Genomic DNA, 17,722 nt, shown 5'->3' on the forward strand with positions numbered 1-17,722 from the left:
TAAGATTAAGGAAGTCTTGCTGCAATTGCTCAGGGGTTTGGTGAGATTGTATCTGGGGTATTGTGCAGAGTTTGGTCTCTTTACACAAAGAAGGATATACTTGCCTTGGAGATGGAGCAGCAAAGGTCCACTATATTGATTCTTGAGATGAGAGGGCTGACCTATGATGAGAGATTGAGTAGGCTTATACTCTCTGGTGTTTAGAAGCATGAGAGGTTATCTCATTGAAACTTATGGGATTCTAAGGGGGCTTGGCAGGGCAGGAGCTGAGAAGTTGTTTCCCCTGGCTGGATAGTCTAGAACTATGGGGTATAGTCTCAGGATAAGAGGGAAATAATTTAAACTGAAATTAGGAGGAATTTTTTCACCCAGGGGTTGTGAATTTTTGGAATTCTCTACCCTAGAGAGCTGTGGATGCTCAGTCATTGAGTATATTCGAGACTGAGATCGATAGATTTTTGGACTCTTGGGGAATCAAACGATATAGGGATTAGGAGGGTAAGTGGAGTTGAGATCAAAGCTCAGCTATGATGTTAATGAATGGTAGAGTAGCTCAAGGGTCTGTATGGCCCACTCCTGCTCCTTTTCTTATGTTCTTAGGTTTCAATTCACAGAAGATCTGGATCTACCTCTAGAAACAGCCTTTTCACAGTGAACCCCAGTAAATAATGTTGGCAGAAAGCCCAAATAGTAGCAGTAATAACCAGCAGAGACCAGGTACTTCTTGCCGAGAGAAGAGAAAAATTGGAGGGAGCTCCACACTGCCTTTGCCTTTCTCTGCCAGTTGCCTGCTGACCTCCCGTTCACTGTTGGTATGTTGACTGAGGAGTCCACAATCACTGGAAAAATCAGACAAGACTATTAATGTGTTTTTCCAAAAAATCTTTCTTTCCTAATAACATTAGTAATACAGATTAAATATTAAACAAATATCTGTGTCAATTAAGCAGCATTTTCCCACTGAGGCTATGATTATGATAAGGAGGAATTATTGCTCAAAGTGCACTCTTTATGTGTTGCAAGAAATTTCTACATGTTTACTTAGCTCTTAGCTAAATTTCCCCTACCCTCTCCTCCACCCCTTCAATTCCTCCCTTCCCATAGGAAAACATCTAGCCTCTGCTCTGAATCTACATCCTTCTGCAAGAACATAATCGTCCTCATCCATGCATTGGGCCTATTAGTATTGGCAGACGACATCCTGGTAATAATTAGTATTAATTATTTCTAATAACTAAATAGACTTGGCATCTGTTACCCTTTCTTCTACAAGGTTTGGCCCCAAATAACAACTGCATCAAACTACTTTGCTTTTTTGGGGACCACCTATAAAGGTTATTTGTGTAGGTAGCAAACAGCATGGCCCAAACACTACTCCCTGTAGTTCTCAGTTCAGCAATCCCCACCCACACCCTTGATCTGACACTGTCTCTCTCAGAAGTACTCTGTTTCCTGTTTTTCCTTCAATTCCATATGCACTTGAGCATTATACCATGGAGTCCCTTAGGTTTTAGTTCTTTCAAATAAGGTCATGTCAAAGCCCTTCTGGACAGCCCAGTAAACTATCTCAAGAGACTTCCATTTGTGATAAAAGCAGCCTTTTCATCTTCTATTAACTTAATGGAAAATTTCAGTTTTCTAGGCGAGACTGTTTTTCTAGTAACTAGGGTTAAGCTTAATGGCTTTGCTAATCTTCAAGATAGAAACTTGAATCTGGATCAGGAAAGCAGGCCAAAATGATTAATCTGGTAATTTGATAGATAATGGAGATTTTCTGCAGAAGTTCACTATGGGCAGAATTTTATGCCTTGCGGGCAGGCGCGCGCCCATTCTGATCGGGCGTAAAATAGCGCAAGATGTCGGGCGAGCGTCCCAACCTCATCCTGTATGTACGCAATCTTCAGGTCGCTGGGTGTCGGAACCGTGCCCATCAATTAAAAGGCCACTTAAGGCCATTAAAAACCCAATTGATCCCAATTTTACATTGCCCCTGCAATTTTGCGCTCGTCTCGCAGGCAAAACAGGCAGCCCATATTTTGCAAAACCTCATCCAAGGGCAGGATAAAAAGTGTCAGCAGCATTGCCAGTGTGAACAGTGATGAGTTTAGGAGATAGTTTGCAGCTGGTTGCTTATTTGAACTTGAAAGCTTCACCTCAGTTCTGAGCTTCATTCTTAGCATTTCCAGGCTTCATTTCAAGACTAAGATAAAAGCAAAATATTGCGGATGCTGGAAATCTGAAACAAAAACAAAAATTGCTGGAAAAACTCAAACAGCTTATATTTCACCACATTTCTATTACTCTTTAGTTCTGATGAAGAGTTATACGGACTCGAAACATTAACTCTGTCTTCCTCTCCACAGATGCTGTCAAACCTACTGAGTTTTTCCAGCAATTTTTGTTTTTGGTTCATTTCAGGACTCATTGGTGCCTCCAAGGCCCCCGGAGGATTTTGACCGTGTGGCCCCTCCCAGATATCAGACAGCCTTCTGTTACCCAGGTAACAGGGATTGTGGTGTCTGCTGAAGGCACCTCCTCTGAGGAGGAACAGAGGGCCAGAAGGGAAAGCAGGCCAGATATCCCAATGCAGCTTCCAGGGAAGCAACCTGTGGGAGGAGAGGCGCAGACACAAAGGGCACAGGTCCAACAGGAACTCCAAGGTGGAAGGGGCCATAGAAGACCCCACTATCCTGCTGCCAGGGCTTACAGGTAGCAATGCACCTACCTCAATATGTCCGAGGTGCAATGCCAAAGGAGGGTCCGCCTCTCAAGAGAGACTGTGACCTCCATTTGTCATATGATTGGGCCCGAGATCACCTCCAACTGTATGGGTGGAAACCCCATGCCAGTGGCTCTGAAGGTCACAGTGGCCCTCAACCTCTATGCCTCCGGCTCTTTCCAGGGGTCAGTGGGGGATTTTTGTGGAGTGTCCCAATCAGCTGTCCACAGTTGCATCAAGCTGGTGGTAGAAGCTCTGTTCAGGCGGGTAATGACATTTATTCATTTCCATACGGACGAGGCCAGCCAGGCTGAGCGAGCCAGAGGCTTTGCAGTGATTGCTGGCTTCCCCCGTGTCCAGGGTGCAATTGACTGCACCCATGTGGCCATCAAGGCGCCAGAGTATCAGCCAGGTGATCAACAGGAAGGGATTCCACTCCATGAACATCCAGATAGTGTCTGACAACGGGATGCAGATTTTGCAAGTCTGTGCCAGGTACCCTGGCAGCTCCCATGACGCTTACATCCTCAGACAGTCCCAGGTGCCAAGGCTATTCAGTGCTCCAGCCTGACTGGGTGGATGGCTGCTGGGTGACAAGGGCTGTTCCTTGAAAAGGTGGCTTATGACACCTCTCCGCCATCCAAGAACAGGCAGAGCAGCGTTACAATAGGAGTCATGCTTCCACAAGGGCGGTGATAGAGAGGACCACAGGTCTTCTCAAGATGCACTTCCGATGCCTGGACCGTACAGGGGGAGCACTATAATAACCCCCAGAGTGGATGTCACTGACGGTGGTTGCATGCTGCACTCTCCACAATCTGGCACTGCCAAGGGGGGACCCACTAGAGGAAGAGAATCTTGACGCAGCTCCATAGGCTACAGAGGATGAGTCTAGTAGTGAGTCAGAAGAGGAGGACAGTGAGGAGAACGCTGAGGGTGTGGAGACAGACTTGTGTCCTTCAGGGAGGCAGGTACACCAGGAATCCTTGATCCAAAGGTCCTGCAACTAGGCTGTCAAAGATCTGCTCCTACCTCATGCCAGGGTTGTTGCCTCAATCATGGATGTCTGAAACTACCCTTTTGTTTAAACCCAAAGTCCACTCAGTGCCTATGCAATAGGCAGAGCCACGCACATCTAGCATTACATACCCACACCTCCACCCAACTCGCTAGCAGCGGCATTGGAGACAGCCTGCTGACTCTGGTTTCTTGATGACCTTGGTGGTCGTCCTCTGGCCAGTGGACCCTGTGCTGGCCCCGCCTGGGAGGGAGCAGCCAGTGTGATGACTGGTGAGGCTCCAAGGCGTCCTACTCAAATCTTTTAAGGATTAGGAGGATTGGGGTGGGTGGGGGGTGGTGGGGGGGTGCGGGGACTCCGCCTGTCCGGGACCTCTCAATGTTATTATGGCTCGTCTTCTACTGAAATGACAGAGGAGCATTGATTAATCCACTCTCTACCTGCAGCACCATTGCAGCCTGGCCAACCCCACCTGAAGAACATCTTGCAGGGCACATCCAAGTCATGGCCTTCAAGCCGCAAGACTCTCAGTCCAAGCAGCCAGGGTTCACCGTCTTGGCCAGCTCTGGCGTCATTGACAGTTGGCACTCAGACTCCAACAACCCGGAGCTCCACGGGGGGGACACCAGCCCTTAACACTTCGCCACACTGATCCATGCCAACACGGTACTCACCATTGCCAAGCGCAGCAGGTCATTGAACCTTTTTCAGCACTGCACCCATGTGCACTGCACAATGTCATGCTGCTGACCTGGGCTGCCACCTCCTCCCAAGCCCTTTTTGTCAGGTGCGGTGGCCTCCTCCTCCATCTCTGCGGACGAGGGTGTCCCTCCTGGCAGCCACCTCCTCCTTATCTGAAAACCAGGGAGGGGTGGGTACAGGTGCCCATATGATCTGCCCTTCAGCTGCAGTTGAGGCCATAGCCTTGGTATTCAGCATGCAGAAAAGATATTCTTCCCTAGCAGCCTTCAAGGAGTTGCCTGTGCCATTTTTAAACCCTCCCGCCGGGTCGCCATTGGACCTGGTGCCCGACAGGCCTCCACCCCCGCCTGGCCCTTCCCGGCCATTGGGAAGACACGTTTCACGCTGGGCAGGCCTTAATTGGCCATCCAACGTGAAATTGTGAACGGGGGCCGATCACAGGCGGGGGCCCATTTTCTGACTGGTCCTGGGCCCGCCGATCGTGTGCACCTGCCAAGGGTAAAATTCAGGCCTATGTTTCAGACCTTAGCAGGTTGAGACACAGATGGTATGTGTCAAAAGCTCATCAGTATGCAATACAATAATTTTTGGTAAGTGTTTTTGATCTCAGCTGATGGAGTCTGTCATTGGCAGCCAGGAATTGTTTAAGAGATCTGAGTTCAGCTCATTGCATTTTCTGAAACAGAGACGTGGGCATGTGCAAGTGAATGGAATTCAGTGAGTTAAAATTTTGCCCTTGGACTTAGTGGCCAATATAAGAATCATGTTGCCTACATGCATCATTAAAGGTCTAAGAGACAGTAAGCCTTGTCATTGGGCAAAGTGTGAAAGTGATATAGTCCAGCAAAGGATATTTAACATTTTGTGGACTCATTCTAGCTATTGTTTAACAACAACGGGCTGAATTTTACACTCCAAGGTTGGCAGCGTTCCCTGCTTTGCAGAACTTATTGTGGGGCATGACGATGTTGGGCGCTGTTTGATTGTTGTTGCAGATGGAGACACAGCCTCCAGTGAGGAGGAGAGAAGGATTAGGAGGAGGAGGAGGAGAGGAGGAAGAAAGGAACACAGGGAGGCTCAGGGAGCTGTGGTTCCTCAGGAAGGGGACAGAGCAGCGCCAGGCCCCAAGGGTCAGGAGAAATCCAGAACCCTCGGCATAGGTGCAGGTGAACTTATGCTGCACCAAGGGTATAAAGGCAGAGATCTAGCTACCTGCAACTGACCTCACACGGTCACTGAGCCCTTTGTGGCTCATGCCCTGCTCACCACATCAATGCTGTTGACCTCGTCGTCCACCTCCTCCCATGCAGCATGAGTCTGCCTGCGCTGCCTCCTCTTCCCAGTGCTTGGCATGAGGTAGTGACATCTATCATATACTGTGTGCAGGACAGCACCAAGGGTGGCCTCGCTGAATCTGGAGGCAGCTTTGCCCCTTCTAGGTTGCCTGTCCCCTTGCTCTGATGGTGCAGACATCTATGCATGGCAATATGTAATAAATCTACAACTCCTCAATGCCAAACGGCGGGACACTGGCTGAATTTTAAAACTTCTGCCACCTATGAAGTTTGACATGGCTGGTGGAGATTAGCTAAAGTTTAAAATAAAAACAGGAAATGCTGGGAAATACTCAGTAGGCCTGGCAGCATCTGTGGAGACAGAAACAAAGTTAATGTTTCGGGTCCATATGACTCATCTTCAGAGCTGAAGGAAGGTAGAAATGTGATGGGTTTTATACTGTTGCAGAGAGGGAATGGTGCAGATGGAGCAAAATAGAAGGCCAGGGATAAGTGGGAGCTCAGGAAAGATTTGACAAAGACGTCATGGACAAAAGACAAAGCGGGTGGAAATGATATTGTTAAAGACTAAGGGCAGATTCATCCTAGATTTGCACTAAGTGTGGTAGTGGGCGGGTAAAACAACCTTTAACCCGCCAGCCAGAACGGCAGCTTTTAACGCCTCATCGTCCCAAACCCGCCGTATTAATTATGCATTCCTGGGAAACACACCGTTTCCATGGCAGGAGGGCTCTCATTCAACTGCCATGCCATCACCTCGCTGCTTCATCATGCTGAGTGCCAGATTTAAAGGGCAGCCACGCACACACCTCTCAGTACTTCCAGCCCACGGCTACTGCATGGAAGACATGGTCCGGAAAGGCAAGACGACTGCAGCCCCCAGGTTTAATGATGCATCCCTTGAGTGCCTTTTGGACGCAGTGGAGGCCCCCCATGATGTCCTCTATCTCCACTCTGGCCGCAGGATGGGCAGCAACTTCACTAATCCGGCGTGGGAGGGGTGGCAGTGTTGGTCAGCGCCAACGCCCTGCAAGAGGACAGTTACCCAGTGCTGCAAGAGGATGCCAGGGTAAGTCACTCTTCTCACTCTCAACTCACACACTCACAAACCCATCACACATCCACAGGGCCCTCACTCACTGCTAGTTCAAGGGACATCACCATTCACTCTCTCACACACATCTTCATTTTCTTCATCCTGCCCATGGGACCACTCACCACCCACACACGCCAGGCATACTTATCAACTGGCCTGGCAGTCACCCTGCTTCCACTCTCTCCATCTCGATTCATGCAGGACAAGCTGGTACACAAGAGGGAGAGGTCGCAGACCGGTGGAGGAATGCCTGAAATCAAGGTCCTCACGGACTTTGAAAACAGAGCCATCCAGCTGGCCAGCGAGGATCTGGACCATTCCTGTGCTGATGGTGAGGTCAGCAGAGCTCTACTAAGTGAGGATCCAACTGTGCAACATTCATCAGACAACCATGCTGTGAGTGATGTGTCCTGTTTCACAGACCACTGCCATGCACTAATTATCTCCCCTTGCTTTCGGAGGCACATCTGGGAAACTGCCAAGAAAGTCCACAACCCAAGGCCTCCAATCAAGCTCTGAGGGAAGCTCAGAAGGGGAATCCGCTGAAACCCTCCCTGGAGGCCCATCACAGCGCTCACCCACACTCTCCAACAGAAGAGACACACACCTCAGCGGAACCTAGTTTTAGAGTACCCTCGGGATCACAATCTGGTGAGCACAGCACACTTTCTGATCCACAGCAGGAGGTGGCAGGGACTTCCCAGGTGTCCGGCACTCAGAGGACTGATGGAGGCCAGAAATTGAGTCAGATGACGAGCCTCTGGGCTCGGTCATGTCATTGTTGCCGGAGCAGCAAAGGCAAGCTCAGGAACATCAGGAAGGGATGTCTGGCGCACTCCTCAGATTGCAAGGCACGATGGGGGAGTCCGTCCACTTTCAGGATGAGGTGATAGTGCTGGCATGTTAACGCACTGAGGTCAGGAGGATGGTGGCCGCCATGGAGACCTTGGTCCAGGACGCCACTCCTGCATTGCTGCGTGGGCTAAACTCCATCACCGATGCCATAGATGGCCTCCAACAGCGTGTACTTGAGAGGGGTGGGGGGGCAGCCTGATCTCACTCCAGCTACTCTTTCTCTTTAATGAGTCAGCTAGGGGCCCTTGGGCACCCATATGGAGGAGGATCAGCAGATGTACCCCCCGGAACCATCCATCCAGGTGACTCCGGCCCATCCGAATCCCCTCCTCCTGTGACCTCAGCAGCTCCAGCTCCACAAGCGGAGGAGGGTGCCACTGCCAAACAGGACCCTGAAAGCAGGCCAGGGCCTTCCAGGTCTTGGCCTCCAGAGGATGCCATCAAGGTCATCATAGACAGGGCATAGCAGTCAGCAAGCTGCCTCCACCTCTACTGTGGATGCCCGGGGAGCACCAAGACATAGCAGCAGGGTTAGGAAAGTTAAGAAGATGTAGTTGCATAGCCTGGGTATAGGTCACTTGTTCATAATGTTCACTATTGTCAATAAACTCCCAAGAATGTCTGCCTGCCTATGGCTCCTTGTTCTGATGAACAGTGTTCGTGTCATTCAGATGTGAAACCTTTCTGCACAAGATAAAGGCAGGTGTCTCAGTCCAGGGCCTCTTCCCTGTGCTTTGCGCAGCCTTCAGACCAAAATGATGGTCTGGCCTCACATTCGCTGGACATATTACTGATGTCTGCACCTCGATGGTGCTGGTCATTGCAGCCAGAATGTTGTGGACAGGTGTTGCAGAGTCCTGTCACTCTCTGTGTGCTCGCAGCACCTTTAAGGGGCTGGCCCCCATCTCTTCAGCATCTGTGACTGGTGATGCTGTGCTCCTGAACGGGTCAGGTGCTGAATGCGGACAAAGGATCAGATGCTTTAAAGTTTTATGGCTAGGTCTCTATGATATGACCCTGATCACAGGGCGCAAGAGAGCTGCCCTCGGCCAGATGGAGTCAGACTTTCTCAGAGGCTATGTGAAGATCTATGGAGTGTCCTCACTGAATGTAGTCATCATCCTCCTGCAATCAGGTGACTATCAGGGCCTCCACTGCCTCTCCATGACCTTCATGAGATTTATCACAGAGGATATGTGCACTGCCATAAGCCAGACTGGAGTGTGAGGATCTATGGTGCCTCCTCACTGCATGTCGTCATCATCCTCCACAAATCTAGCAGCTATGAGGGCATCCCGAGCGTGCCTGCCTCGTCTGGCCAGTACGAGGGCCCCGTCGCCATCATCGTCGCCTTCAAGGACCTCCTCACCCTCATCACCATCAACGCCCACCTGGAGGAGACCACCAGCTCCTGTATCTCATCCTCAGGCAGATTCTCTACCCGTTGCAGCACCAGGTTGTAAAGGGCGCAGCAGGCAATGACAATGTGTGCCACCCTCTGTGGAATATATTGCAGGGCTCCATCAGGCCGGTCCAGGCACCGGAACCTCATTTTCAGCATCCCGATGGTTTGCTCCACCAAGTTGCAATTGCAGCACGAGCCTTGTTATACCTTCGTTCTGCTGCAGTCTAAGGCCACAGCAGGGGTGTCATCAGCCAAGTCCTCTGCAGTAGCCCTTGTCCCCTAGAAGCAAACCCTGCAGCCTCTGTGGACAGATCAGATAACACAATGTGTTAATAGCAGAACAATGGTCAGCGCTCTCTGAAAGCAAAACATAAGAAAAAGTTACAGACTGGCCTTGTGGGGGGGAGCGAGTGAGAAAAAATATCAACATGGGGGGACAGAGTTCATGGTCTGAATTTGTTGAACTCATTGTTACGTGCAGAAGGCTGTAAAGTGCCTAATTGGAGGGTGAGGTGCTGTTCCTCAAGCTTGCTTTGGGGAACTGGAGGAATTGAAGAGAGAAACAAGGCCACTCTAATTTGTTCTTATGTTTTGCTTTCAGGGAGCCCGGACCCTTGTTCTGCTATTAACACATTCTCCTATGCGACCTTCATGGCATCATTAACACCTTCCTTAGTCTTTAACACTATCATTACTACTCCCTTGGTCTCGTATCCATGACATCTTGTCAAATCTCTCCTGAGCTCTCACTTATCCCTGACCTATTTTGCTCCACCTGCTCCATCCCCATTCCAACAGTATAAAACTTATTACATTTCTATCTCGCTCCAGCTCTGAAGAAATAATATCAACTCGAAACGTTAACTCTTTCTCTCTCCAAATCTACTGTGTTTTTTTCCAGCATTTTCTGTTTCTATTTCAGATTTCCAGCATTCGTAGTATTGTCCTTTTAATTTTAGCTGAAATTTAAATTGTCTTACCTGACCAGACTGGAAGATACACAAATCTTCACTATGTATAGCAGATGCACTTGATTGATCATCTTATGGGTCACCTGACACCATCAAGTGCCAGGGGGCCCTTTGAAATGCTGGCCATTACCTTGTTCCAGGTGCCTGCTTCCCAGACTGGACATGCCGCCCTCCAGCACTCTTAGGGTGGGATGACAGTCTGTAAGCAGCCCTTGCTGCTAATTCGTGGCAATTAGCGTATTATCGAGCGTGCAGTGACAGTGGGCCCGAAGTTACAACGCCGCTGACTTCCGGGTATGGAGCCTGCCATTGGCACACGGCCATATAATTCACTTGTATTTATATAGAGCATTTAACATAAAGCATCCTAAAGCATTTCATAGGAGTGTTATAAAGCAAAACCAGACACCGCGGCACATTTTAAAAACTCTTTCATGGGGTGTGGGTGTCGGCAGCAAGGCCAGTATTTGTTGCCCATCCCGAATTGCCCTAGTACTGAGTGGTTTACTAGGCCATTTCAAAAGGCAGTTAGTCAACCACATTACTGTGGTTTTGGAGTCCCATGTAGGCCAGACCAGGCAAGGAAGGCAGGTTTCCTTTCCTAAAGGATATTAGTGAACCAGATAGGTTTTTTACAACAATTGATGATAATTTCATGGTCACAATTACTGAGACTAGCTTTCAATTCCAATTTTTAAAAATTAATTGAATTTAAATTCCACCAAGTGCTGTGGTGAGATTTGAACCCATGTCCTTGATTGTTAAGTCCAGTGACATTACCACTGTTCACCATCTACAAGGCACAAGTTAGAAGTGTGATGGAATACTCTCCACTTGCCATTTTCCATCCTAATACTTCTTTAAACTGTTTCAACATTTTCTTACAGTTATCCATCTTTTCTCTCTCTCATCCCTCCGGTTTATTTGAAATGTTCATCTTCTTTATTTCCAACTTCGACTCTCTGTTTCCTCCATCTTAGAGACATGGGGGTAAATCTTCAACTTGCCACATGGGAGCAACACAGCCATTGTGGAATGGTCTCCCATTATAGAAACCAGTCATCTAGAGTCATCTAGAATCATAGAATACTACAGCATAGAAGGAGGCCATTTGGCCCATTGAGTCTGTGCCAGCACTTTTCTGAGACGTTTGTGAACACTAAATTATCCTGTTTTCAATATTACTGGTATTGACTTCCTCAAAGTGATGGTCACTGCCTCACAAATCTGCTCTCTAGTCCCTTTCAGTGCTCTTGGGAAAACAGCACCTATTCCTTGGGGATTTATTTGCCCTGAGCCTATTTATCCTGTTTAGAACATCCATCTCTTATATGCAGGCAATTAGCACAATGGAAAAGGAAATCGGGTTGGGGTGTAAAGTTTCCACTTACTTCTCTTTGCTGACTCATGTATCTTGCATATTTAACATTACAATTTTCCTGTTTCCATTCAGCTGACTTAACTTTTGGTAGTTCCATCTTCAATCCACTGATGTTTAATTTCTGGAAATCAGATACTTCTTTCCTGGTACTTGCTGGCACCAATTACCAGATGACTTCAAATCTGATTGCATTATGGTCACTTGCCTCGGGAGATTGGTTCCATTACTCTTTAATTATAGATGCCGTTCTGACTGTATGGACTGAGGCTGGGCGCCAGGCTTGTGTTGCAATCAGTTTGTATGCCCACAATTATTCAATCCTGCTGAGTCTAAGGTTGACTCTCTGTGCAGTTAGAGGATCTATCAAAGTAGTCACATGGTGCATGCAACACTGACTGCTGACTTCATGAAATCATGCAGCACAGGAGGCCATTCAGCCCATCATGCCTATGCCAGCTCTCTGAAAGAGCTACAAATTAGTCCCACTCCTGTGCTCTTTCCCTGTAGATGTGCAAATTTTGTCTTTTTTAAGTGGAGAGCCAATTCCCTTATGAAAGTTATATTTAAACCTGCTTTCACTATCCTTTCAGGCAGTGCATTGAAAGTCATAACTTGCTGATTTTAAAAAATTCTCATCTGGAATACATGGAATGGGTGGACAAATTGCAGATGAAATTTAATGCAGAGAAGTGCGAAGTAATTCATTTTGGTAGGTAGAACTACAAGAGGAAATATAGAATAAAGGGCACAATTCTAAAGGGGTGCAGGAGTAGAGTGATCTGGGGGTGTATGTGCACAAGTCATTGAAGATGGCAGGGCAGAAAAGGAAGGAAGTTGTGCACCTCCACAAAACCCTTGTTTGGCCTCAGCTGGAGTGTTGTGTCCAATTCTGGGCACTGCACCTTAGGGAGAATGTGAAGGCATAAAAGAGGGTGCAGGAAAGATTCATGGGAATGATTTCAGGATGAGGAACTTCAGCTTTGTGGATAGATTGGAGAAGCTGGGGATGTTCGTCTTGGAGAAGAGGAGATTTGATAGAGGTTTTCAAAATTATGATGGGTCTGGATACAGTAGATAGAGAAAATTGTTCCCATTGGTGGAATGGTTGAGAACCAGAAGTGATTGGCAAAAGAAGCAATGGTGACATGATGAAAAGCTTTTTTACACAGAGTTCTTAGGATATGGAATCCACTGCCTGGAGACCCATTCAATCAAGATCTGACAGGATAGATGTAGAGAATATGTTTCCACTTGTGGGGAGACCAAAACTAGAGTCCATAAAGAAATCGTAATCATTAATAAATTCAGTAAGGAATTCAGGATAAACTTCTTTACCCAGAGAGTGCTTAGAATGTGGAACTCACTACCACAAGGAGCATTTGAGGTAACTGAGATAGGTGGGAGCTAGAGATAGAAAAGAATATAAGGTTACATTGAACGTGATAGGATTAGATAAAGGTTGAGAGGAGGTTCATGAGCATAAACGGCCATATGGACCTGCTGGGCCAAATGGGTAGTTCCTATGCTATAAATGCTATGTAATACCACATAAACGATTGCAAAAGGGGTGAAAAAGTAGCTTTTAAAAGGTTAAGGTTTTCTGTGGAGGAAAGACCAAATTTTAATATAATGTTGGTTATATCATTCATTTCTCCGTACTACAAGAAAATTATATTAAAACACTGGAGAAAGTTGTAAGGATGTTACCAGAATTCAGAGGATGAAACTACAAGGAAAGATAGAAAAGTGCAGCAGTCTGTTCAAGGACAACATCTGATAGCAGCTTTTGAAATTATGAAGTGGAGCAGCAGGAGGTCTTATGGCGTAGTGGTAGTGTCCCTACCTCTGGGTGAGAAGCTCTGGGTTCAAGTCCCACTTCAGGACTTGATGGCCATGGAAGGTGCGTTCATACATAACGTGGCTAAACAGGCTGATTATCAGTCTGTAAAACCTTCTAATGTGCTTGATGGCAGGTGGTAAGAGGGGGAAAGTATCTTGGTCAGTCATACTACAGAAGGCTATGGCAAACCACTGCAGTACTTTTCCAAGCATAATCATGGATCAATAGAATAATAATCCAATAGATGTCCATGATTACCAACACCCTCCTAGGTCATGGTACAGGAGGGAGGAGAGCACTAGTGTGAACATGTATAAGTTGTTTCCACAGAACATCAAGGCATCAATATGTGATAGCAAACATTGTTCACAAACAGAACAAATAAAGAATTTAGGAGGTGCCACTTTCCACAGAGTGTTGAGAAAGTGAAACTTGCTGCCACATGAAGTGATTGAATCAAATAAGATTGATGCATTTAATGAGAGGCTTGATTGCTTACATGTGAGAGAATAAGAGTAATATGGGAGCAGGATGGCCAAGGTTATTAGAGTGTAGAGGAGGCTCATGATGAGTATAAATGTCAGTATAGACCAGTTGAGCTGAATGGCCTCTTTCTGTGCTGTAAGTTCTTTGTAATTTGAGCTACTCTAATGAGATGCCAAAACTTCTCACGATGGTAGCACTCTCACCTCTTGAATGTTCAAGTCCCACTCCAGAGGCTTGAACATATAATCTAGATTGACACTTCAGTGCAATACTGAAGAGTGCTGCAACATTAGAGGTGGTGTCTTTCGTGCCTGTATCCATTTGAGTTTAGAAGAATGAGAGGTGACCTTATTGAAACATATAAGATTCTGAGAGGACAGGGTGGATGCTGAGGGGATGTTTCTCCTGGTGGGAGAGACTAGAACTAGGGCACAGTTTAAAAATAAAGGGTCTTCCATTTGGGACAGAGATGAGGAAAAATTGTTTTCTCTCAGAGGGTCATTAGTCTGTGGAGTTCTCTTCTCCTGAGAGCAGTAGAGGCAGGGTCATTGAATATTTTTAAGGCTGAGTTAGATATATTCTTGATTAACAAGGGAGTCAAAGTGCACTGGGGGCAGGCAGGAAGCAGAGTTGAGGCCACAATCAGATCAGACATTGTCAAATCCCGGAGCAGGCTTGAGAGGCCAAATGGCGTACTCTGCTTCTAATTCATATGTTCATATGCACAAGACGTTAAATCTTATCTGCCCTCTCGGATGAACATAAAAAAATCCAATGCCACTATTCAGAGAGAAACAGGGAGTTGTCCCTGGTGCCTGTCCAACATTTATCCCTCAAACAACATCACTAAAATAGATTACAGGGGAACTGGAGTAGGCCATTCAGCCCCTCAAGCCTGTTCCACCATTCAATTAGATCATGGCTAGTCCATATCTTAACTCCATTTTTCTGTCTTGGTTCTGTAACCTTTAATATCCTTGCTTATTAAAAATATATCAATCTCAGTTTTTACATTTTCAATTTACCCCAATCTCAACATCTTTTTGGGGGAGAGAGGGTCCCAGATTTCCTTCAGTCTTTACAAGAAGAAATGCTTACTGACATCACCACTGATCCTAAGTATAGATTTATTTTCTCTGGTCTTCCCCCACTGGAGGAAATAATTTCTCTCTATCCAACCTATCAACTCCTTTAATCATCTTAAGCACCTCAGTTAAATCACCCATTAATTGATATACAAGTGAGAACCACGCGAATATAGGAAGTTCAGAGGGGAAGGGAAAAGGGAAATAGCTAACATAAATGGAAATCTAAAAGTCTTCTATTGGCACATAAATAGTAGACAGGTAGTACAAAGGGTTTTAGGATAAACCCAGTAATTACAGATCAGTCAATTTAACCTTGGTGGTGAGGAAGCTTGTAGAAACAATAATCTGGGACAAAGTTAGCAGTCATTCAGAAAATATATTTTAATTAAGGAACATGAGCACAGAATTGTTAAAACTAATTTTTAATTAACTTGGAGTTTTTGATGAGATAACAGAGGGCTGATGAGGACAATGATGCAGTATGTTGGGACATTCAAGAAGCATTTCACAAAGTGCCACATAACAGGCTTGTTAACAAAGTTGAAACCCTTGGAATAAAATAGGCAGTGGCAGAAATTGATCGCTGGGGGCTGTGGCTCAGGTGGTCTATCATTATCCAATCGAATTGGTCACTGATGGGTGCAGGTCAGGTGGTCCCTGACACCAAACCTGACACCTTGGCGCATTTTTTTAATTCTGAAGTGACAGGAAACAGAGTCAGGGTAAAAGCAAAATACTGCGGATGCGGGAAATCTGAAATAAAAACAGAACATGCTGGAAAAACTCAGCAGGTCTGACAGCGTCTGTGGAGAGAGAAATAGAATTAACAGCACAAGTCCATTTAACCCTTCTTCAGAGCTCTGAAGAAGGGTCACACGGACTCAAAAGGTTAGCAGAGTGAGGGCGAATGGTTGTGTTTCAGATTAGAAGAACAGTAAGTTTCCCTAGGGGTTGGTACTCGGACAGCTGCTTTTTGTGATAATATATTAACGGCTTGGGCTTGGGTGTACAGGGGACAATTTCAAAATATGCAGATGACATAAAAATTGACAGTGTCATGAACAGTGAGGAGGAAAGCGATAGACATCAAGAGGATAAAACATTTTGGTGGAATAGGTGGGCATATGGCAAATGAAATTTAATGCAGAGAAGTGCGAAATGATGCACTTTGATGGGAAGAAAGAGGAGAGGCAATACAGTATACACAAAAGGGTACAATTCTAAATGGGGTGTAAGAACAGTGTGACCTCAGGATATAAGTGCATAAACTGTGGAAGGTGGCAGCGCAGCTGTTTACACAAAAAGCAGGACAAATCCAACCTGGCCAATCATCGCCCCATCAGTCTACTCTCGATCATCAGTAAAGTGATGGAAGGTGTCATCAACAGTGCTATCAAGAGGCACTTGCATAGCAATAACCTGCTCACTGACACTCAGTTTGGGTTCTGCCAGGGCCACTAAGCCACAGACCTCATTACAGCCTTGGTTCAAACATGGACAAAAGAGCTGAAATCCAGAGGTGAGGTGACAGTGTCTGCCCTTGACATCAAAGTAGCATTTGATTGAGTGTGGCATCAAGGAGCCCTAGCAAAACTGGAGTCAATGGGAATCAGGGGGAAAACTCTCTGCTGGTTGGAGTCATACCTAGCATAAAGGAAGATGGTTGTGGTTGTTAAAGGTCAATCATCTTAGTTCCAGGACATCACTGTGGGAGTTTCTCAGGGTAGTGTCCTAGGCCCAACCATCTTCAGCTGCTTCATCAATGACCTTCCTTCCATCATAAGGTCAGAAGTGGGGATCTTCGCTGATGATTGAACAATGATCAGCACCATTCGTGACTCCTCAGATACTGAAGCAGTCCATGTCCAAATGCAGCAAGACCTGGACAATGTCAAGGCTTGGACTGAAAAGCGGCAAGTAAGATTTGCACCACACAAGTGCCAGGCAATGACCATCTCTAACAAGAGAGAATCTAACCATCATCCCTACACATTCAATGGCATTACCATCACTGAATCCCCCACTATCAACATCCTGGGGGTTACCATTGACCTGAAACTGAACTGGACCAGCCATATAAATACTGTGGTTACAAGAGCAGGTTAGAGGCTAGGAATCATGTGGTGAGTTACTCACCTCCTGACTCCCTAAAGCCTGTCCACCATCTACCAGGCACAAGTCAGGAGTGTGAAGGAATACTCTCTGCTTGCCTGGATGAGTGCAGCTCCAACAATACTCAAGAATCTTGGCACCATCCAGGACAAAGCAGGCCACTTGATTGGCACCCCTGTCACAAATATCACTCCCTCCACCACCGAACAGTGGCAGCAGTGTATACCATCTACAAGATGCACTGCGGAAACTCACCGAGGCTCTTTAGACAGCAGCTTCCAAACCCATGACCACTACCATCTCAAAGAACAAGGGCAACAGACACATGGGAACACCATCACCTGGAAGTTTCTCTCCAAGCCATTCACCATCCTGACTTGGAAATATAACGTCGTTCCTTCACTGTCACTGGGTCAAAATCCTGGAACTCTCTCCCTAACAGCACAGTGGGTGTACCTACACAACAAGGACTGCAGCAGTTCAAGAAGGCAGCTCACCACCACCTTCTCAAGGGCAATTAGGGATGGGCAATAAATGCTGGCCCAGCCAGCAAAGCCCACATCCCGTAAATGAATGAAGAAAAACATATGGGATTCTGGAAATCAAATAAAAGCAGAAAATGCTAAAAATACTCAGCAGGTCTGGCAGCAGCTGTGGAGAGACAAATATTTGGCCAGCACTTCCGCAATTTCCTTCAGCAACCTAGGATGCATTTCATCTAGACCTGGTGACTTATCTACATTAAGTACAGCCA

General features: G+C 46.6%; 1 long non-coding RNA gene across 1 annotated transcript in view; it reads right to left on the reverse strand.

The window, feature by feature from the left end:
• Positions 1-17,722, reverse strand: part of LOC144687090 (uncharacterized) — a 35,490-nt gene that overhangs the window by 13,931 nt on the left and 3,837 nt on the right. The window contains exon 2 of the long non-coding RNA XR_013578057.1: positions 722-839. This is a non-coding gene — a long non-coding RNA (uncharacterized LOC144687090). The remainder of the gene's footprint in view (positions 1-721; positions 840-17,722) is intronic.

Source organism: Cetorhinus maximus, chromosome 12 (assembly GCF_964194155.1).
Source record: "Cetorhinus maximus chromosome 12, sCetMax3.hap1.1, whole genome shotgun sequence".
Taxonomy (NCBI): domain Eukaryota; kingdom Metazoa; phylum Chordata; class Chondrichthyes; order Lamniformes; family Cetorhinidae; genus Cetorhinus; species Cetorhinus maximus.